We start from the raw sequence: 22,797 nt of genomic DNA, 5'->3' as shown, positions 1-22,797 counted from the left end.
CTGTTGACTTTTAAAAAGAGAAATTTCTCCAAAGAGGCAGGGGGAAAGATCAGTACATATGTGATTTTGGTGAAGGGGGAATACATGCAGTCAAGCACATATTTTCCCAGAAGGTTCCTACTAGTCTCATAAAACTTTTGCTAGTCACAAGGAATAGTTGTCACCATGAAGGATTTTAGTGTTTTTCTAGATATGGGGGGATACAAGAATTGGACTCATAAGATCAGCTCCTGGAAATAGAAGACCTATCCTATCAGTTTTTCCCCCAAGCACAGAGTGCCTCATTTCTGCTATCCACCCTGAACTCCTTTCAGTGGGTACTGAAGGTCAGCAATAGCAGCAGCATGATTTTATCATTGTAGAGGCAGTTGGTAAGTACCAACTTGTAGCTGACAGGGTGCCATCATGGTCATAAATTCGACCAGACTTTGGGAGGCATTTCATGACTATATCACTATTTTGCAGTGCAAGGAAGGCTCTCATTCCTAGGTCTGCTGGCGATTTCAAAGATAGGCTACTCACTCAGTGTGCTATTACTGGACTAGGTCTTATCAGTAGTAATCAAAGGACTCTGGACCAACTTGTCTTAATCTGTTATGGTCCAGGAAAAACTCCCTCTTATGGTACCTTCCCATATCTAGAGTTACACTATTACAGTCACTGATCACATACAGAACTATATATTTCATCAACTGCTTCAAATTGCTTAGTCATTATTATTTTCATTGGAGGTTCAGTCACACACATTACCAAATGGTAATGCAAGAAACGACTATCTTGTAAAACAAACAAAGTACAAATAACATAGCTAGCCATATTATTAAAGTCTTAAGTAAGAATGAAGCCAGAACTTACACTAAGTGCATCCCAGTATATTCTCAGGTCATCTGACTTAGACTATTCTGTACCAATTTTTATCTTTCAGGGAAATTTTATGCACTGTCCATAAGGCTCCTAGCCCAGTTTCCTAGTGTTACTAAGGTTGGTTATGCTTAGTATAATTTAACTGTTCCCAAGATAAAGAAGGGGGGCTTAAATCTGAAATGACCACAACCTAGTGTTAATGTCATAAATCCACCCCATAATTGTGGGAGGTTTTATTCCTTGAATTTTTGCTGTTGCTCTGATTGAGCTTGAATAGCTTAGAGGAAAATTCATATTATGGCCAGGGTCAGAGAACGTATTATTAATCCACCAGATGAAAGAATTCCACCTAGTAATATCAAGAGTAGCCTAAATAGGACTGAACTTTCTTCCAATTAGACTCTTGGAGTGGAGAAATCCACCAAGGTAATCTAGAAGTAATAGATGCACATAATTGACCACAACTCAACAATTGGGGTTGATCTTTAAAACTAGCATATCATATCCATGATAGAAAATTTTTTATTTATATGTAAAAGTCTAAGAAGTCAAGATCACACAAATCAGGTCCAGGATCTTGGTAAGCTGCCTACTTCTCATGTCATTTTCTTCTCTTCCTGGTGTACGTGTAGTTTCCTCTATTTGAGCATTGTTTTGAGGTGAGTTTGAGGTCAGCAGTCCTCTCTCTAGGTCAGTCAGTTATAGGGGCCTTTAGAAGTGGGAATTAATCCAAGAGTCAATTTCCCTTCAGTTTCACTGTACATGAACTAGTTAAGAATACTTGATTTAAAAGTCCTTCCATCTAGGTTGGAGACAGCCCTTTAAATTATGTCTTTTCCAGTATATGTAATCCCCTGTTTGCAGGTCATGGAGCATCTGATCTTCATCCAGAGATTACTGAGATAAGCTTCAGAAACAAAACTTAGAGTGTCCTTTTAATAATTTGATTAACTTCATATTAATATAACATAACAAGAAGGAACTATCTGGGAAGTGAGTGAGTAAATACAGACCCTCATTTACATAATTGGGATTTAACATTCATTGAAACATAATCTTTTTAATCTCTAAAATTACTCTCATTTCTACCAGACATATCCAAATTAAGATTAATTTGTTTGCAAAATAAATCAGGTCTCAAAAAATGTATCTTGGCCTGATAATTTATATAACTATAATTGATCATATAGGCTTTTTGCTTTACTGAAATTGTTATAAGGAGTCTCAAACAACTTTTTTTCCCCAAACTTTAAACTTCAAACTGAACTTTTTAAAAAAAACCTCTCAGGGTTAGGAAAATCATGCCAAGGACTTATTACATGTTTCACCCTACAGATCTAGATGAACTTCTCCCTTCACAAGGTCCCCAAATAACTTAAGATTTCAGTACCTGTTGGTGAGGTAGCTTTCCTTTTGTTGCTCAGTCGCTCAGTCGTGCCTGGCTCTGTGACCCCGTGGACTACAGCACGTCAGGCTTCCCCGTCCTTCACCATCTCTCGGAGCTTGCTGAAACTCATGTCCATTGAGTCAGTGATGCCATCCAACCATCTCATCCTCTGTCGTCCCCTTCTCCAATTTATCTTTCCTAATTTATCTGATGAAGCTGCTGGAAACCTAATAGATTACAACATCTGGAAGGTGCAAATAGAAAAAAAAGGTAAGTGTTTCAGTTCTGCCTACAAAAGTATGATTTACCAAATTACTGTAGGTCATAATTAGCTGATGGGAAGGTTTTCCTTTCACTGTAAAACACGGATTCAACCCAGTAATTTTTCAGACAGAAGCCATAAAAATTATAGCCATTTTCACCAGTTTACTCAGTCCTTTTGTTAACTAACTCTTTTTGTTAACAGTTTATGAAGCCATCCGGTTTCTCCTTAGGATTCTTTAATTTCTTACCCAGTTCAGCATTATGGTCTAAAAGTCAGAAACTTACATTTATCCAATTCTGTTAATCTTCTTGAAGAGGAAGCTTTTTTGCAAAGGCATCAGCATAAAACCTTAACTGTCTATAATGACAACTTAAGGCTCATTTAAAATCTGATTACAATGCAATTGACAAAGTAACATGGTTACTGCTGTGACATACAACACTTGCAGATGATAATTAGAATTATGACTGATAACATCTTACCAGGACATTTCAGCATTTTAGGAACTCCAATAAATTTTAGAATATCTATATAAGTAACATTTACCATACAATATAACCTCAGAAGATCTATTACTCATTTGACAATACTTCCAAGGTAATTTAATGTATCAAATGAACCTAGTTTACATCTCTCTTTGGGATGTTTCAGGGGCCCTTTGAAGCATCCCAAAGTTAGCTAGAGGTCAAAGGACTTACTTCATTAAATTTTGATATAGGAAGTTTTGTTAAAAAATATCAAAAAGAATTTAGAACACTCAATCAGATAGGATCATAGGTCCCTGTGAAGCAATAGTTATTCACTTAGCCAAAGTAACAAATTTCAAAGGCAAATACAGAGCAGATCTTAGGGCTTAAAATCTGTTATCAAAGGCAGTTCAGCATCTTAAGAAAACTGGTGATGCACAAAATCTTTTCTCAGGGTCCACTTTTCACAGACCTCTTTGTAGCCATCACTTTCTATACCATCACTATTTTCCCACTCAGAAACAGACATCTGTAAGTCAGACCTACTTCTTTTTCCCTTAATAAAATGCAATTCTATTCTTCATGCCTTTTTTACTGAAAACACATCCTATTTTCCTTAAGCAACCATGAGCTGACCTTTATATTAGCATTCTATAGATTGGTGAGCATAAATACTAATGATAATTTCTAAAAACACTTCCTTTCTTATAGAGAACATCTCAAGATGGCAGCAAACATATTCATTAATAGTCTAAAATATCCTTAGTCTCTCTGTAAGAGGAAGCCAGTGATTATTAATTACTGTTTCAGTATCTCCTTTTATTTGGGAGCGACCTAGGTATTCAATAAGCTTTCATCACTTAACTTAGCAGAACCCTAGTAATTCAGTTTCTCAAAATCTAGAGAGACTAAAATATAATTACTCTTAATGGAGCTTATCTGAAAGCTCTTATCTCATTTACATTTTCTTTCCTTAAAAGTTTCTTCGCACTGAGTTCCTTTCCTTGTTGGCAAATTTGTAACAGATATAATAAGATCTTATTTAGTCTATATTAAACCTAGGCACAATGAAAGTACTATACTGATGACTCTAAGACATGTCTATACTAATTAGATCAACAAACGTGAACATTAATGCCAGGACGCTGCTGTTCAGCCGCTCAGTCATGTCCGACTGTTTGTGTCCCCGTGGACTGCAGCAGGCCAGGCTTCCCTGCCTTTCACCATCTCTCAGAGCCTGCTCAAACTCATGTCCATGACAGGTATTAATTTAATACTGAGTATTTCCCAGTTCACATGAATCTGAAATTCATTTAGTTTCATTTTTCTTATATTTAGAATTGTTTGATTTGTAAGCACCTACTTTTCTTCAGGCAAATTAAATTAGAGCTCATTAGCAAATTAACCTCAGAATTCTATCCAAAGACAGATACATGCTGAGACATAGATATATTCAGACAGACACAATGAGAGATCTAGCTTCATTCCCTGTTTTCAGTGTTTGTTTTTTAGTTTCAGCAATTAGAGATGGTCTTGATAGATAAGTGACCCTGAGAGCTCTGGTCTCAAGGCACAGAGAGTGAAAACCAGGTTCTCCTAAGTCAGACTTCCTCCCTCAGGACATTTTCTTTTTCCTTCAGGCTAACTTTCTCTTAAACAATTCTTCAAGAGATGGGAATACCAGACCATGACCTGCCTCTTGAGGAATCTGTATGCAGGTCAAGAAGCAACAGCTAGAACCTGACATGGAGCAACAGACTCATTCCAAATAGGGAAAGGAGTACGTCAAGGCTGGATATTGTCACCCTGCTTATTTAACTTGTATGCAGAGCACATCATGAGAAACGCTGGGCTGGAGGAAGAACAAGTCAATGACAGACTGCCAGCAGCCTTTTTTCATCCTGATGTAGTTTTGAAAGAAGCTTCTAGACACCAATCAAAGTAAGCATTCTATTCAGTCTGTTTGATCTTGTGGCCAACATTTTCTAACTGTATGCACAAAACTATCAATTTTGGAATATCAAAAGAACCTCAATTTGGTCATTTTAGGTTGAGAGGTCCTTTAGTATAATTTCCCCAAATTAAGTAGGTACATGCAAGTTGAAGTTTTGTATGTACATAACCCTGGCTGAGGTGTTAATTAAAGGCTGGCTCTCTGATGCTCCTTATTCCTAGTTTGTCAGAGGTAAAATTCCCTAGTGAAACTGTGTGGTGGGTCCGTGTGCTGGTGTGAGATCAGCTCTAGCCGTCACCCCAGACATTTCAGTTCTTACGTATCTCAGTTTCTCCCTCCAGCAGTCTAAGACCACCAAGGATACTCAGATCACTGAATCGCCAGTTCTTCGTCTCCACCCTCTGGGAGCAAGTGCTTCAATTAATGGATGGGTTTCCCCATGGGACCACTGCATGGTGTGAGGACTCAGCCTCTACCACTCCCGTCAATTTCTCAGTCACCTGAGAAAACTGTAACTGGTCAGGAGGAGTCTCATCCTTTTTCTTCAGCGCCAAGCTCTCATGTAACATCTTCACTTTTATCCTAACAAATTACTATTAAGACAGCTGAATTGAGAAAAAATGTCAGATCAGCCTTTCCTGACCACTCAGGCAAGACCACTCATTCTCCTACAAGTGAGCAAACCCTGGTATCTTTCAACCAGCCCCCACCCCAGTATCTTTCAACTGGGCAGGTATTCCTTGATCTCTTCCAACCAAACCCCAGCCAGTGTCTAGATGCTGGTGGGTATGTCCCAGTATCTTTCAACTCCCCACCCCCCACCAGTATGAGGGAGGAATCGGCAACTGGCAGGACAGGTCTTCAGATAGATATTTTCAGGAGCCAATTTTACTAATATGAGCCCAATTCTTGTATCTCCCCAAATCTAAAAAAGCACGAAAATCCTTCATTGTGATGACTGGTCCTCATGACTAGCAAAAGCTTCATGAGACTAGCAGAAACCTGGGAAAATATGTGCTTGATTGCTTGTATTCCCCCTTGACCAAAATCACATATATACTGACCTTTCCACTGCCTCTTTGGAACAGTTTCTCAGACCTAGCTGAGACGCTGTCTTCCAGGCCTCAGTGTCCTTATTTTGCCCCAAATAAAACGTAACTCTCATGCTGAGCATTACTTTTTAAGTCAACATGACAAATTTAAGAATGCTATAAATTATTTAATACTACAAAATGTCTTCAGCAAATATTACACTGATTCTTGAGTGCCTCCAAAACCAGAAATTGGAACTCAAAGAGAAGCAAGAAAGTGGTCACTCAGCACTCCCAGGAAATTACACACCGTGCAGGAATCTGTTGCCGTCATGCTATCTGAGAGGAAGGATTTGACAAGTCAATTTTCTTTTCCCTTAGCTGAGCACACTTTGACAGCTCAATTCCTCCCTGCACTCCAAAGCTATGTCTGTCTCCAAAGTTCACAGTGACGAAACTCACAATGCCACATCTTTGGGGCATTTCAGATGTAACTTTTCTTTTCCGAAGATATAGAGCAACTTATGTAGAGAAGTGTTTCTACGGGACCTGAACCGTTTTAGTCTCAGAAACATATGTTTGGGGTGACCAGGTGCTCTGAACCAGCACTGAGAGCTGAACCCCAAGGGAAAGAAGCGCCTCTAGGATTTTAGTAGACTTAGTTCTTTCGTGGCTGTGATCCGTGGTACCTTCTAAAGCATAAGGCTGGGGGTAAGGAGCTCTCTTGCTCAGATCTAGGAGGTAAAACCTTATTTTATATTCCCCATGGTTCCTGGTCGGGATTCCCTGGTGCCTCAGACAGTAAAGAGTCTGCCTGCAATGCAGGAGACCCAGGTTCCCGACCTGGGTCGGGAAGATCCCCTGCAGAAAGAAATGGCAACCCACTCCAGTATTTTTGCCTGGAAAATCCCATGGATGGAGGAGCCTGGAGGGCTACAGTCCATGGGGTCACAAAGAGTTGGACATGATTGAGAGACTCCACTTTCACTTTTATGGTGCCTGTCAGGGCAATCAGGAAGCCCTCATGGTGAGGAGGTCATGAATAAGCTAAGACTTCAAGATTAGATAAGAGTTAACAAGGCAAAGGAGTGGGGAGAACAGGGGAGGGGGTGTAAAGGATGTGCCAAACAGAATAGAGTGTGCAAACGAGAGCCTGATGCCTTCAGGAAACCGGAAGGAGGCTTGCTTGGGCCTCATGAGTCAGGACAGGAACTCTGGAGCCTGACATGAGGAGAGCGGGAGAGGGGAGAACAGGTGAGGGGATACTTTTCCTCACTTCCATCTTTCCACTCTTCTCATCTTCACTTTATTCCTTCTTTCTAACATGTATACGGTGATTACGATATTCCAGGCCTTGTACTAAATAATTATACCTAGATATAAATATAGGTAAAGGCATAGGTATAGAAATAGGAATAGCTATAGATAGATAGCACCAAACAATGTGCTAACCATCAGACAATTGCACTCATCTCCCATGCTAGTAAGGTCATGCTTAAAATCTTACATGCTAGGCTCAGCATTATGCAAACCAAGAAGTTCCAGATGTCCAAGCTGGGTTTGGAAAAGGAAGAGGAACCAGAGATCAAATTGCCAACATTCACTGGATTATAGAGAAACCAAGGGAATTTCAGAAAAACATCTATCTCTGTTTCATTGACTATGCTAAAGCCCTTGACTGTATGGATCATGACAAACTGTGGAAAATTCTTAAAGAGATGGGAATACCAGAACTTCTTACCTATCTCCTGAGAAACCTGTATGAGGGTCAAGAAGCAACAGTGAGAACCCTGTATGGAACAACTGATTGGTTCAAGATTGAGAAGCAGATACGAGAGGGCTGTCTGCTGTCACCGTTTGTTTAACCTACACACTGAGCACATCAAGGGAAATAGTGGGCTGGAAGAGTTACAAGCTGGGATCAAGATAGGTGGGAGAAACATCAACAACCTTAGATATGCGAATGATACCACTCTAATGGCAGAGTGAAGAGCAACTAAAGAGCCTCTTGATGAGAGTGAGGAAGGACAGTGAAAGAGCCGGCTTAAGACTAAATATTAAAGTAAAACTAAGATCATGGCTTCCCTGGTGGCTCAGAGGTTAAAGTTCCTGCCTCTAAGGCGGGAGATCCAGGTTTGACCCCTGGGTAGGGAAGATCCCCTGGAGAAGGAAATGGCAACCCACTCCAGTGTTCTTGCCTGGAGAATCCCATGGACAGAGGAGCCTGGTGGGCTGCAGTCCATGGGGTCACCAAGAGTCAGACACGACTGAGTGACTTCACTTTCACTTTCACTTAAGATCATGGCATCTGGCCCCATTCCTTCATAGCAAATAGAAGGGGAAATGGAAGATTTCCTCTTCCTGGTCTCCAAACTCACTGTGGATGGTGACTGCAGCCATGAAATCAGAAGATGATTGCTTCTTGGCCAGAAAGCAATGACAAACCTAGACAGTGTGTTGAAAAGCAGAGACATTACTCTGCTGACAAAGGTCCACGTAGTCCATATAGGCTATGGTCTTCCCAGGGTCATGTAGGATTGTGAGAGCTGGATGGTAAAGAAGGAAAAATGTCAAAAAATTAATGCTTTTGAACTGTGGTGCTGGAGAAGACGCCTGAAAGTCCCTTGGACAGCAAGGAGATCAAACCAATCTTGAGGGAGATCAACCCTGAATATTCACTGGAAGGACTGATGCTCAAGCTGAAGCTCTAGTATTTTGGTCATCTGAGGTGAACAGACAGCTCATTTTAAAAGTCCCTGATACTAGGAAGACTGGAGGGCAGAGGAGAAGAGGGTGTCAAAGGATGACATGGCTGGATAGTATCACTATGAACCTGAACTTGGGCAAACTCCCAGAGATGGGAAGGGACAGGAGGCCTGGTTCACTGCAGTCCACGGTGTCGCAGAGTCGGACACGACTGGGCGACTAAACAACATCAATAGATAGGTAGAAATATATATATAGACATAGATTAATGTGTGTATAATCATTCAGTTATATAATTATAATCATTTAATACTAACAACTACCCGGTGAAGTAGGCTGTTACAGTGTTACAGTTGAAAGATCGAGTCAGTGGATCTGAGAAAGGTAGGTGTGTTCAAAAAATATTTAGGTTAGTCACTGTGCGTGCTGTGCTAAACTGTTTCAGTTGTGTCCAACTTTTTGCGGGTTCTGTACCACTAGCCCCACCTGGGAAGCCCCCAGCAATTCCACTCTGAAGCATTCTTTCAGAAGAACTGAAAACACATATTCAAACAAAAGTTCGCACTCCTGGCAGCACTGTTCACAATAGCCAATAGATGGAAAGAACCCAGCTGGACACCAATAGGTGGACGGATAAACAAGATACATCGTGTCTGGGCCATGGACTACTAGTCACCCATAAAACGGAATGACACATGCTGCAATGAGGGTGAGCCTCAAATTAGTCACGTGGAGCGAGAAAGAAGCCAGACACACAAGGTCACATGTTACCTGGCTCCATGTTTATGAAACGTCTAGAAGAGGAAAATCCATAGAGTCAGAAAGTAGGTTAGTGACTGCCAGGAGCTAGGGGAAGAAGAGAGTGAGGAGTAATGGTTAAGAAGTTTCCTTTTGGGGTGATGAAGATGTCTTATAAAAAATAAATAGAAGTGATAGTTGCACAACATTGTAAATATACTAAAAGCTAACAGATTATATGTTTTTTCTTAATTGAAGTATATTTGATTTTCAATGTTTCACATATACAACAAAGTGACTCAATTATATATATATATATATATATATATATATATACACACACACAACTGAATCTTTTTCATATGCCTTTCCATTATATGTTATTACAAGATATTGAGTATAGTACCCTGTGCTATAAAGTAAGTCCTTATTTATCTATTTTATATATAGCAGTGTTTATCTTCTGGGGCTTTCCAGGTGGTGCTAGTGGTAAAGAACCCTTGTGCCGATGCAAGAGACAAGAGACGCAGGTTTGATCCCTGGCTCTGGAAGATCCCCTGGAGGAGGGCATGGCAATCCACTCCAGTATTCTTGCTGGAGAGTCCCATGGACAGAGGAGCCTGGCAGGCTGCAGTCCTTAGGGTTGCAAAGACTCAGAGGTGACTGAAGCGACTTCACATGCACACGTGCACACAGTGTATACCTTTTAAACCCAAAGTCCTAATTTACCCCCTCCACCTTCCCCTTTGGTAACTGCAAGTTTGTTTTCTATGGCAGTGAATTGTATGCTTTGATTTTATTTACTGAAGTATAGTTGATTTACAACGTTGTGTTAATTTATGTTATAAAGCAAAATGTTTCAGCTATACATATATATACACACACATATTTTTATGTAATCTTTTTTTAAGTCATAGGATACTGAATATAGTTCTCTGTGCTATGCTCTAGGACCTTGATGTTTATCTATTAACAAGTTTAACTGTATGCTTTTAAACAATTAATTTTATGTTATGTGAATTTTATCTTAATTTTTAAAAATTCAAAAAAAGTCTGTAGGAGGTGGAGTCAGGAGATGGCAGTTGGTGATTGATGGAGGGTAGGGAGATGCAGAGGGCTTCCCTGGTGGTTCAGTGGTAAAGAATCTGCCTGACAATGCGAGAGATGTGGGTTTGATCTCTGGGTCAGGAAGATTCCCTGGAGAAGGAAATGCAACCTACTCCAGTGCTCTTGCCTGGGAAAACCCATGGACAGAGGAGCCTGGCGGGCTATAGTCCTAGGAGGTGCAAAAGATTCGGACACGGCTTAGCAACTAAACAGCAACAACAAAGGGAGATGGAGAAGTAAAGGAAGGAGTCAAGAAGGACTGCCAGCCAGCTGACTTGAGCAAATGGGAAAAGTGACTACATTTACTGAGAAGGGGAAGACAGAAGGAGTAGATTTCTAGGAGATGACGAGCTCCACTTTGGATATGACGAGTAAGAAGGGTTGAGACACACAAGTGAGGAGCTCAGAAGAAGTCTAAGACAAAGACATTTGGGAGTCATCAACATAGCACTATAAATTAACTCTTTAAGAGTAAATGAGACTTGAATTTGTTCCTAGAGCTTTTCAGGTCTACTATATCCTTCTACTTCCCTGTATATTTATTCCATTAATTTTTTGAGAGTTTGATATTGAAACTCCAACTAAAAATCTTAATTTATTTCCTTAAAAAAGTAACTGTAATATACAGTGGAACCATATGTAACCTTGTTCTGTATTGTCCAAGTCCCCTGTAGCTGTGTTATCATATTTTCATAATTTAAAAAAATTTAAAAATTTTAAAAAAAAAGAAAAAATGAGACAATATCTAAGGGTCTAATCAAAAAAATAAATAAAGAAAGAAGAACCAAATTTGTAAGTTTAAATCAGCATGTTAAAAGACATGTCTCATAAAGGACTGTTATCCAAAATGTACAAGAACTCTTAAAAGTGAAAAATAAGGAAACAAACAATCCAGTTAAACAATGGGCCAAAAACCTTAACAGACACTTCACCAAAGATACACAGAGGGAAAATCAGCGTGTGAAAAGGTGGGCCACATCACATGTTATCAGGGAAATACACACTGCAACAATGAGTCACCGCCACACATCTGTTAAAGTTGTAGGCCCAAATCCAGAACCCTGGAAACATCAGATGGTGCTGGGGATGTGGAACAACAGGAACTCTTCCACTGCTGGTAGAAATACAAAACAGCACAGTCACTCTGGAAGACAGTTCAGCAGTTTCTCACATAACTAAGTGTGTGCATGCTAAGTCACTTGAGTCACATCCGACTCTCCACGACCCCAGGTATTACAGCCCGCCAGGCTCCTCTGTCCATGGGATTCCCCAGGCAAAAGTACTTGCTGGACTGGGTTGCCATGCCCTTCTCCAAAACTAAGCATACTCACCGTATAAGCCAACAATTGGGTTCCTTGGTATTTACCCAAAGGAGTTGGAAACATATCCACACCAAAACCTGTATACATATGTTCATAACAGCTTTATTTATAATTGCCAAAAACTTGGAAGTAGCCAAGATATATTTCAGTAGGTGAATGGATAAATAACTATGGTACATCCAACCAATGGAATATTATTTAATATGAAAAGTAAATGAATACGCAGAGCACAGAGGATTCTTAGGGCAGTGAAAATACTCTATATGATATTATAATGAGAGAAATATATCATTATATATTTGTCCAAACCTACAGGATGTACAACACCAAGAGTGAACCCTAAGGTAAACTTTGGGTGACTATGATGTCCACGTTGGTTCACACTGGTTAAAAATGTACCACTCTGTTGAGTAGTGTTGATAATGGGGCAGGTGATGAACATATGGGGACAAGGGGCATAAGGAAAATCTCTGTACTGTCCTCTCAACTTTACTGTAAATTTTAAAACTGCTCTTTAAGAAAACTGCTCTTAAAGGATAATCTTTAGGGAGACTTCCCTGGTGGCCCAGTGGTTAAGAATCTGCCTTGCAATGCACAGGGTGACAGCTGGATCCGTGGTCATGGAACTCAGATCCCACAAGCCACACCATGTGACCAAAAAAAAAAACCCAAAAACCATATATATATAGTCATTATAAAGGTAGACTATGTCAGAAAACATTACAGAAATTTTAAAATATAAGGCATTAAAAATTAATATCAATTTCAAAACATAAAATCTCTATGTTCAAGGACCTACATGGAAAAATGAAATCAACAGGTAAAACAATATATCCATGTAAAGTAAGTCTTAAGTTGTGTAACAATCATCAAAGACATTTCATCTTTTTACCCTCCACTTCTCCAAATGCACACAGCCACAAAGATAGCCACATAGCCACACATTTTCCCTGTTGCTGAAAATGACACATTCTCCCTTGCCTGTCTGTCATTTCACTCTGTTTCCTCTAACTAGAATGCTTTTCTCCTCTGTTTTCTATTCTTTAGAGGAATATAGTTGGGAGTAGAATTGCTGGATAATATGGTAGCCTTGTGTTAAACTTTATGACAAAACATTGAACTATTTCCACAGCAGCTGCCCCATTTTATACTCCACCAACAAATGTACAATAGTTCCAATTTCTTCACATCCTCACCAACACTTGTTATATTTTCTGGGTTTTGCTTTTATTATTTTCTTTATTACCAGTCTAGTGAGTGTGCAGTGGTATTGTATTGTAGTTTTGATTTGCATTTCCCTTAAGCTGGCTTAAGGGCTTCCCAGGTGGCTCAGTGGGTAAAAATCTGCCTGCAATGCAGGAGACACAGGCAGACACAAGTTCGATCCCCAGGTTGGGAAGATTCCCCTGGAGGAGGGCATGGCAACCCTCTCCAGTATTCTTGCCTGGAGACTTCCATGGATAAACAGCCAGTCCATAAAGTAGCAAAGAGTCGGACGCGACTGAAGTGCCTGAGCACGCACACATGCAAGCTGGCTTAAAACTCAACATTCAGAAAACTGAGATCATGGCATCCAGTCCCATCACTTCATGGCAAATAGATGGGGAAACAATGGAAATAGTGACAGACTTTATTTTGGGGGGCTCCAAAATCATTGCAGATGGTGACCACAGCCATGAAATTAAAAGATGCTTGCTCCTTGGAAGAAAAGCTATGACCAACTTAGACAGCATATTAAAAAGCAGAGACATTGCTTTGCCAACAAAGGTCCATACAGTCAAAGCTATGGTTTTTCCAGTAGTCAAGTACAGATGTGAGAGTTGGACTATAAGGAAATCTGAGTGCTGAAGAATTGATGCTTTTGAACTGTGATGCTGGAGAAGACTCTTGGGAGTCCCTTGGACAGCAAGGAGATCTGACCAGTCCATCCTAAAGGAAATCAACCCTGAATATTTATTGGAAGGGCTGAGACTGAAGCTGAAACTCCAATACTTTGGCCACCTGATGCAAAGAGCCAACTCATTTGAAAAGACCCTGATGTTTGGAAAGATTGAGGGCAAGAAGAGAAGGGGGCAACAGAGCATGAGATGGTTGGATGGCATCACTGACTCACTCAATATAAGTTTGCGCAAACTCAGGGAGATAGTGAAGGACAGGGAAGCCTGGCGTACTGCAGTTCATGGGGTTGCAAAGAGTCGGACACAACTTAGCGACTAAACAACATGACTATTCTGTGCTTACCAGGTGCCACTAGTGGTAAAGAACTGCCTGCCAATGCAGGAGACCTAAGAGACACAGGTTCAGATTCCTGGGTCAGGAATATCCCCTGGGGGAGGGCACAGCAACCCACTCCATATTCTTGCCTGGAGAATCCCCAAGGACAGAGGAGCCTGGAAGGCTACAGTCCATAGGGTCAGGATGAGTCAGACACAACTGAAGGGACTTAGTATGCATACATGACTATCTTGAGCAACTTGTTTTTAAAAAATCTTGGGTATTTATTTATTTTGGGCTGTGCTGGGTCTTCATTGCTGCACAGGCTTTTCTCTAGTTGGGGCTTCTCATTCCAGTGGCTTCTCTTGTTGTGGAACTCAGGCTTCAGTAATTGCAGCATGTGGGCTCACTAGCTCCAGTTCCCGGGTTCTAGAGCACAAGCACAACTGTGGCACACAGGCTTCGTTTCCCTGCAATAATTGGGATCCTCTCTGATCAGGGATAGAACCCATGTCTCTTGCATCGGCAGATGGATTCTTTACCACTGAGCCACCAGGGAAACCCCTAAGTAACTTTTGAATGCACCTTCTTGTTTAGTTGCTAAATCATGTCCGACTCTTTTCTGACCCCATGGACTGTAGCTCACCAGGCTCTTCTGTCCATAGGATTTTCCAGGCCAGAATACTGGAGTGGGTTGCCAAATCCATCTCAAGGGATCTTCCCAACCCAGGGATCGAAAATGCATCTGCTGCGGCTCCTGCATCATAGGAGGATCCTTTACCACTGAGCCACCAGAGAAGCCCAAGAACCCTGGAGAGGGTTGCCATTCCCTTCTCTAGGGGATCTTCCTGACCCAGGATCGAACGCAGGTCTCCTGCACTGTGGGCAGATTCTTTACCACCTGAGCCAGCAAGGAAGCCCCAGAATGCACCTACTTTTCTCCAATCCAATGACTTGGTTTTGAGCTATCATATTGCAACAGCCTACTTCATTGAGTAATTATGAGGATTAAATGAGTCAATATATAAATCCACACAGGAAGATTCAACTGAAGAATCTCTGTGTCTTTAAACACCCCCAGAGCCTTCCAAGTATTCAGTGTTTCCTCCTATGGGGAGGCTCCTCCTCTTGGGAGCCACATTGTTGTTAAAGCTCCCCAAGAGATTCTTATTAGCAGCCATGATTTAGAACCACTGGTTTGGGACACTCTTCCCCAAACTGGTCAGATCATGGGAGTCACCTAGGACACTAATTAAAAGGGTGGATTTCCTGTCCTGGCACCAGATCTTTGGAAACAGAATTTCCAGGAGAGAGGCCTGGAAATCTATATTTTAAGAGAAGTGCCCACAGGTGATTCCTATGACCAGGCCTGTTTAGGAAACCCTGAGCTAGATTGACAATGCCAAAAGCTTTGACTGTGTGGATCACAATGAACTGTGGAATATTCTGAAGGAGATGGGAATACCAGACCATCTGACCTGCCTCTTGAGAAACCTGTATGCAGGTCAGGAAGCAACAGTTAGAACTGGACGTGGAACAACAGACTGGTTCCAAATCGGGAAAGGAGTACGTCAAGGCTGTATATTGTCACCCTGCTTATTTAACTTATACGCAGAGTACATTATGAGACACGCTGGGCTGGAGGAAGCACAAGCTGGAATCAAGATTGCCAGGAGAAATATCAATAACCTCAGATATGCAGATGACACCACCCTGATGGCAGAAAGTGAAGAGGAACTAAAGAGCCTCTTGATGAAAGTGAAAGAGGAGAGTGAAAAAGTTGGCTTAAGGCTCAACATTCAGAAAACTAAGATCATGGCATCTGGTCCCATCACTTCATGGCAAATAGATAGGGAGACAGCGGAAACAGTGGCTGACTTTATTTTTGGGGGCTCCAAAATCACTGCAGACGGTGATTGCAGCCATGAAATTAAGACGCTTACTCCTTGGAAGGAAAGTTATGACCAGCCTAGACAGCATATTAAAAAGCAGAGACATTACTTTGCCAACAAAGGTCCGTCTAGTCAAGGCTATGGTTTTTCCAGTAGTCTTGTTTGGATGTGAGAGTTGGACTATAAAGAAAGCTGAGCACTGAAGAATTGATGCTTTTGAACTGTGGTATTGGAGAAGACTCTTGAGAGTCCCTTGGACTGCAAGGAGATCCAACCAAGTCCATCCTAAAGGAGATCAGTCCTGGGTGTTCATTGGAAGGACTGACGCTGAAGCTGAAACTCCAATACTTTGGCCACCTCTTGCTAAGAACTGACTCATTTGAAAAGACCCTGATGCTGGGAAAGATTGAGGGCAGGAGGAGAAGGGGACGACAGAGGACGAGATGGTTGGAGGGCATCACTGACTCAACGGATGTGGATTTGGGTAGACTCCGGCAGTTGGTGATGGACAGGGAGGCCTGGCGTGCTGCGGTTCATGGGGTCACAAAGAGTCGGACGTGACTGAGCAACTGAACTGAACCGAACTGAGCTAGTGGATAATCAAAGGGCAGTAAACACAGGGGGCATTTTGAAACTAGATAATCTGGTTTTCAGAATATGATCATCTCACATTCTGGCTCTGGAAAAGCGAAACTTGCTAACCTTTGGTGAAAACTTACTGTAGGGGTGCTGCCCCCCAAGACTGTGTCCCCACCCACACCCATGTGACAGACCATCCACCTTAAACCCTCTGCAGTTAGGAGAGCCCTCACTCTGCGAAGCACAGACCTCAGTGTGAGTCCCGGAGAGCCGGAGCTGCCCAGACAGACGCCTTACTCCTTCTTTGCGGCTCTTCCTCTTTGGTGAAATCATCCTGTTCCTACCGTGTGCAAGAAATGCTCCAAACGTGATGGTATCTCTAATCTCCACAGCATCTCTAAGGAAGAGAACATTGTCACCATTTTTTTAGATATGGCTCAGAGACATAAAGGAGTTTGCTCAAGGTCACATACCTAACGCGTGACTAAGCATGGATTCAAACCATGTGATTACAAAGCTGTGACACATTCCACTCTGCAACTCTTGTCTCTCAAAGATGACTTCATCTCCCCAGTTTTAGCTCACCAGACTATTTGGCTTGCTGCTAAGTTTTCTCAGTTATACACGGGAATTTCAGACCTGCAGCTCCAAAATCCCTGGAACCATCCAGCCTGAAGGAATCCAGGAGAGTATCCAGGGAGCTTTGGGAATCGAGTTCAGAGAGAAGAAAACGGGGTGATGAGAGCACCCAGCTTGGAGCACAGATGGTCACTCTTCCCCATCCACCCCCATCACACATCCTCCTAGAACCGAAGGAAGCCGGAAGAGGATATCACCTTAGTTCGGGTCAGCAGGAAAGATGTTGACCTCTGGGAGGGACATAGCTGGGGAGGGGTTATAGGAAGGGGAAAAATGGGACGCGTCATCCCTTCCCCAGCAGAAACGAAAGACGGAAAACTTTCCAGCCATGTCAGGCAAGTCTTGTGACCATACCATGCTGCTTACGGGATTCAGGGTTTACAGGGCTCTGGAATTTTACGATGTTTCAGAATGAGCATCCAGGTAGTCTATGGAGAAGCCACTGGTAGACAGCAGCTGTTCCTGAAAGAAAGGCCACACAACCGGGGGGACCCCAGGATAGAAGCTAAAAGAACCGTGTATTAGCAAAGTGCTGGAGATACGTCCCTCACAGGCTACTCCACAGGCCCCAACAGTTATCCACACCTCCTCCCTCCTCTAAATCCTCCAGCCGTCAACAGTCTCAGAGTCTAAGTGAAACACTGTGCTTGCTATGTGAGTGCCATTCCATGACACTCCAAGGACCCCTTTTCAACTAAAGTGTTAAGCCCCCAAGTTTATACCATATAGAAAATTCTGGAGCAGCTGCCAGCCTCGTTGTCTCCCAGAGGGGAAACCTGGGAAGGGGATGCTGTGAGTTTATTGTGGTGTTGCAAGGGGGGCAACTTCTCTTCTGAACTCATGGAACTTGGTCAGACTTCTGACCTGACCTGGTATCAGCTGTAGCTGAAGGAGGAGAAAGAGAGGACAGGGCAGAGAAAGTGACATAAGAACGCGAGAGAATGAACAGGCCTAGGGAAAGACGTCCTGGAGATGAGGGGGCCAGCAGTGACTTAATTGTCTTCCATCTTCATGATGGACATTACAGGCCATGAGGAAGTTTCAGATCTGACCAAAAAAAAAAAAAAAAAGAGTTCCTTAATGGGGAGATAGCAATGAGAACCCTTTAAGTTCTCTCCTTTGGAAAGGAAAAGCATAGAAGAACTGCCTCAACTAACACACTTTAAGAGTGACCAGGAGGGAATTCCCTGGCAGTCCAGGGGTTAGGACTCGGCGTTCTCACTGCTGGGGGAATGCCTGGGTTCAATCCTGGTCAGGGAACTAAAAACCCGGAAGCCAAGCAGATCCACCAAAAAAAAAAAAAAGAAAGAGGGAGAGAGAGTAAGTAGCAGCAGTGCCTACATAAGCTTGGAAGTTCTCGTCATACAGAGACCCACTGTGATGTTCAGAGACCCTCACCGTCTCCTTGACACCAGCACCTCCTCCACTTCTCAGGCTCTGCTTCTGGAGCATCTGGCGGGCTTGCTACCTGCTGCTAGTTCCTGTCTTCTCACTTGTGACCTCTGTTCCCTGTATCTGTGCTTCTCTCTTCACAGACTCTATTTCTGCTTTTTCAGCAGGGAAGGGCTGGGCATCTTCCCCTTCCCAAGGTCACATCTGGCTGGGTTGGAAGAAAATCTGTCCCCTCCAGCCCCTCTCAGTGTGAGGTCCTGGGAATCAACACAGCACAGAACAGACTACCTGGATGAGTCTCATCCATTTTATCCATCATTCATTCAACACACTTCTTTAGTACCTACTAAGTGCTGTGTGCTAAGGCATTTCAGTAGTGTTTGATTCTTTGCAACCTTATGGACGGTAGCCTGCCAGTCTCCTCTGTCCATGGGATTCTCCAGGCAAGAATACTGGAGTGGGTTTCCATGCCCTCCTCCAGAGGATTTTCCCCATCCAGAAGAAGAACCCATGTCTGTTACATCTCCTGCATTGGCAGGCAGTTTCTTTACCACTAGCACCACCTAAGTGTTAGGAGCTGATTAGTGATCCAGTGGCCCTGAGGCTTCAGAAGACCTGCAAAACTGAGGCCTTCGGTATTTATATACTCATAGAAATATTTGCAATACCCATAACCAACAAAGAACTCAGATCTAAAATGTATAAAGAACTCCTATAAAACAGTAGCACAGAAAGCCTAACAGAAGATGGTGGAGAACACATGTATACCCATGGCAGATTCATGTCAGTGTATGGCAAAAGCCACTACAATACTGTAAAGTAATTAACCTCCAATTAAAATAAATAACTTTTTTTAAAAAGAAAATGGACAAAAGAAATAAAGTACTTGAACAGATATCCAAATAGCAAATAAACATATGGAAAGGTGCTTAACCTCAATCAGTACTAAGGAAATGCAAAACTGAACCACTATGAGATACCAGTGCACACCCAGCAGAATGGCTAACATTTTTAAATCATTTTAGAGTGATGACACAGTGTTGATGGGGATGTGGAGAGATTGGAATGCTAAGACACTGCCTGCAGGAGTGTCAACTAACATGAGCACTTTGGAAAATTATTTAGTAACGTTTACTGACCCTAAAGGGCTTCCCACGTGGCATTGATGGTAAAGAAGCCACCTGTCAATGCAGGAGACAAAAAGAGACATGGGCTCAATCCCTGGATCGGGAAGCTCTCCTGGAGGAGGGCATGGCAGCCCTCTCCAGTATTCTTGCCTTGAGGATTCCAGGGACAGAGGAGCCTGGTGGGCTACAGTCCATAGAGTCACAAAGAGTCAGACATGACTGAAGCAACTCTGCACGCACGCACACACTTCTTCGCCTGCACACACGTACTGATGCTAAACATATAAACATATTCAATGACCCAGTAGAATTGATGCTTTTAAACTGTGGCATTGGAGAAGACTCTTGAGAGTCCCTTGGATTGCAAGGAGATCCTACCAGTCCATCCTAAAGTAGATCAGTCCTGAGTGTTCATTGGAAGGACTGATGTTGAAGCTGAAACTCCAATACTCTGGCCACCTGATGCAAAGAGGGGACTCATTTGAAAAGACCCTGATGTTGGAAAAGATTGAAGGCAGGAGGAGAAGGGATACCAGAGGATGACATGGTTGGATGGCATCACTGACTCAATGGACATGAGTTTGAGTAAACTCCGGGAGCTGGTGATGGACAGGGAGGGCTGGCGTGCTGCAATCCATGGGGTCGCCAAGAGTTGGACACCACTGAGCAACTGAACTGAACTGATGACCCAGTAAGTCTGTTTGTAAGTATATATCCAACAGAAATAGAAACATAAGTGTGCCAATGGACAGAAACAAAATTGTTACAGCAACTTTATTCATAATAATGCCAAACTAGGAATGACCTAGATGTCCACCAACAGAATAATAGAAAATTAAACTGTGGTATATGCATTTAATGGTGATGAAATAAAACTCATATTTTATTACAAGACAAGAAAAATTGAAACATAAAAGTTTTGTCTGCCCACTTGGGCCTCCTCCTTCCCCTTTAGTATGTATCGTGCATACGCGTTAACCAGAACTCCTTAGCAGATAACATTCCTTATCAATCTTGTAAGGGCTCACGATGCCCCACTACTTGCTTTGTTATGCACATCTGGATAGCATAAACTGTCAATACATCATTCAGTGTATAAACCTTCATCTCAAAAACACATATAACTATGTTTTGACCTCCAGCAGGCAGAACAGTCCTCAGAGCTTTCTGAAAAACTGTCTCTCAAGTTATAATCCTCAGGCTGGCTTGAATAAAGTTTTCCATTTCTTTCTCAGAACATCTATTGATTTTTATTTTTTTTTCATCAACAGCTGCAATGGTGTACCATACAGCAATGAAAATGAATGAGCTACTGCTACCTTGGGCTTAAATTTCACAAACACAATACTGAGTGAGAGGAGCTAGACACACAATACTACCAACTGAATGGTTTCATTTATACAAAGTTCCAAAGCAGGTGAAACTAAGGCACGGGATTAGACAGAGGTTAATTTAGGAAGGAGGGCGGGGTAGTGACTGGGGGGAGACATGAAGAGGGCTTTTGGGGTGCTGGTTATGGTTGAATTCTTGATCTGGGAGGCTGTCATACAGGTATGCTCACTGTGTCGTAATTTGTTGACCTGCATATTTGGGATTTGTGCACTTTCCCACAGATCTGGTGGGAAATTCTAGTTAAAAAAACTTACAGGGGAAGGGAACCGCTTCAGGAGAATTTTATTTTTTTAAAGGAGGGTAGAAAGGGAATAGGAGGTGGATCAAGATTTTCCATTCAGGTGGCTCAGCTGTGGCAAGATGAAAAGGGGAAAGAGAGGACTGTTGAATGGAGCAGGGGCAGGAATTATTTCCAGCCCCCAAGTGAAAAGTCTCTAGACACCTTCGCCTTAATTCCCTACCCACTCCTATACCACCTACTCAAAATTGGATCCTTCTGGGTGCAACCCAATGTTTCCGAGTCTAGCGGTTACTTTTGTATCCAGGCAGAAAGACGTAGTGTTCCCAGTCAAATTAGAACCCCAATTTTGACACAGCCATGTCCTCTACTAGGTGCTATGAGAAACTGCAGGCCCTGATGCCAAATGTCCCAGCAGCTAAACTGGAATAATCCTGAGGACGAGAGTGGGAGAAGAGGGACTAGACAGTGCGGGTTTGCAAGGGAATTAATTACCTGCTCCTGTTGCTCTGTATGTGCTGGGGTGCGTGCGAGTTGGGAGGAGGGGGTGCGGTATCTCAGAAAGAGGAAGAGGCAGCCAGAAGCACCTATCCAGCGCTGTGTTTTCTCCGCAGGCACATCTCTCCTCCAAAACTCATCCGGGGGTCTGGAGTCACGCTCGAATGCACCCCTGAGACACCTTCCGGAAGGAAAATGACAGGAAGGAACCACTGGTCACAGGTTCCACTGACAGGAGGGGAAAACCCAAGGGTGGTGGTTCCTTTACGGGGGAGATCACACCCCGGACACCAAAACATCCCCCAAAGAACTGGTTCTCCGTTCGCGTTGGAGAGGTGGAGATACCCCAGGGAGGAAGTGGCAAAAGGCGAAATGGGAACAGCCCTCTTTGATCCCAGAAGGTGCGTCAGGGAAAGTTGGATTTTGTTTAGCCCGGGATGGATACATCCTTCCGTGCTGCCGATCCCCTCCGCCCCGCCTCGGGCGGTGAGTGTAGGACCACAGCGGTGGTTTTGACCTCTTTTTCCTCCCTCCCTCTCGCCCGCCCATTCCCAGCCCTTCCAAGGCTGGGACTTTATTAAGGCCGGTTCCTTCAGGCTAAGCCACGCGCTTGCAGGAACGCGGCATCTTGTGGAAAGAGCAGAGGTGACTTCTCCCCAGCAGGCAAGGAGCTGTGTCCCCAAACAAGGTAGGGACGGTTCTCTCCGGGAACCGAGCCCGGGGCGCAGAGCAGCGGCATGGTGGTTGAGCCCCGGCGGTCAGAGCTGGCGGCTCCGCTGGGAGGTTTCTCGGTCTTCCTGAAGGCCGGAGGCACAAGGAAACAATTCCGTACGCAGGGGCAGACGCGGACCGGCGCGCACGCCTTAAAGGGGCGAGCGACGGTCCCGGCGCGGCGCGGCGGCCCCGGGAGGCGGCACCACGCGGGGAGCGCGAGGACCCGCGAGCGGCCTCCGGCGCGCGTCACCCCGCGCACTGCGCCTCCCCG

At 43.2% G+C, this 22,797-nt stretch overlaps 1 long non-coding RNA gene across 1 annotated transcript; it reads right to left on the bottom strand.

Moving 5' to 3' along the window:
- Positions 1 to 1,331: 1,331 nt before the first annotated feature.
- LOC133068954 (uncharacterized) lies at positions 1,332 to 22,717 on the bottom strand. Its single transcript, XR_009695728.1, has 3 exons — positions 21,810 to 22,717; positions 16,776 to 16,923; positions 1,332 to 2,495 (listed from the first exon to the last, which is right to left on the bottom strand). It is a non-coding gene; the product is annotated as an uncharacterized LOC133068954 (long non-coding RNA).
- Between the last annotated feature and the right edge of the window lie 80 nt (positions 22,718 to 22,797).

Source organism: Dama dama, chromosome 14 (assembly GCF_033118175.1).
Source record: "Dama dama isolate Ldn47 chromosome 14, ASM3311817v1, whole genome shotgun sequence".
NCBI classification, from domain to species: domain Eukaryota; kingdom Metazoa; phylum Chordata; class Mammalia; order Artiodactyla; family Cervidae; genus Dama; species Dama dama.
Note: the sequence above shows the minus strand (reverse complement) of the source record. Positions and strands in the feature narration are given on the sequence as shown.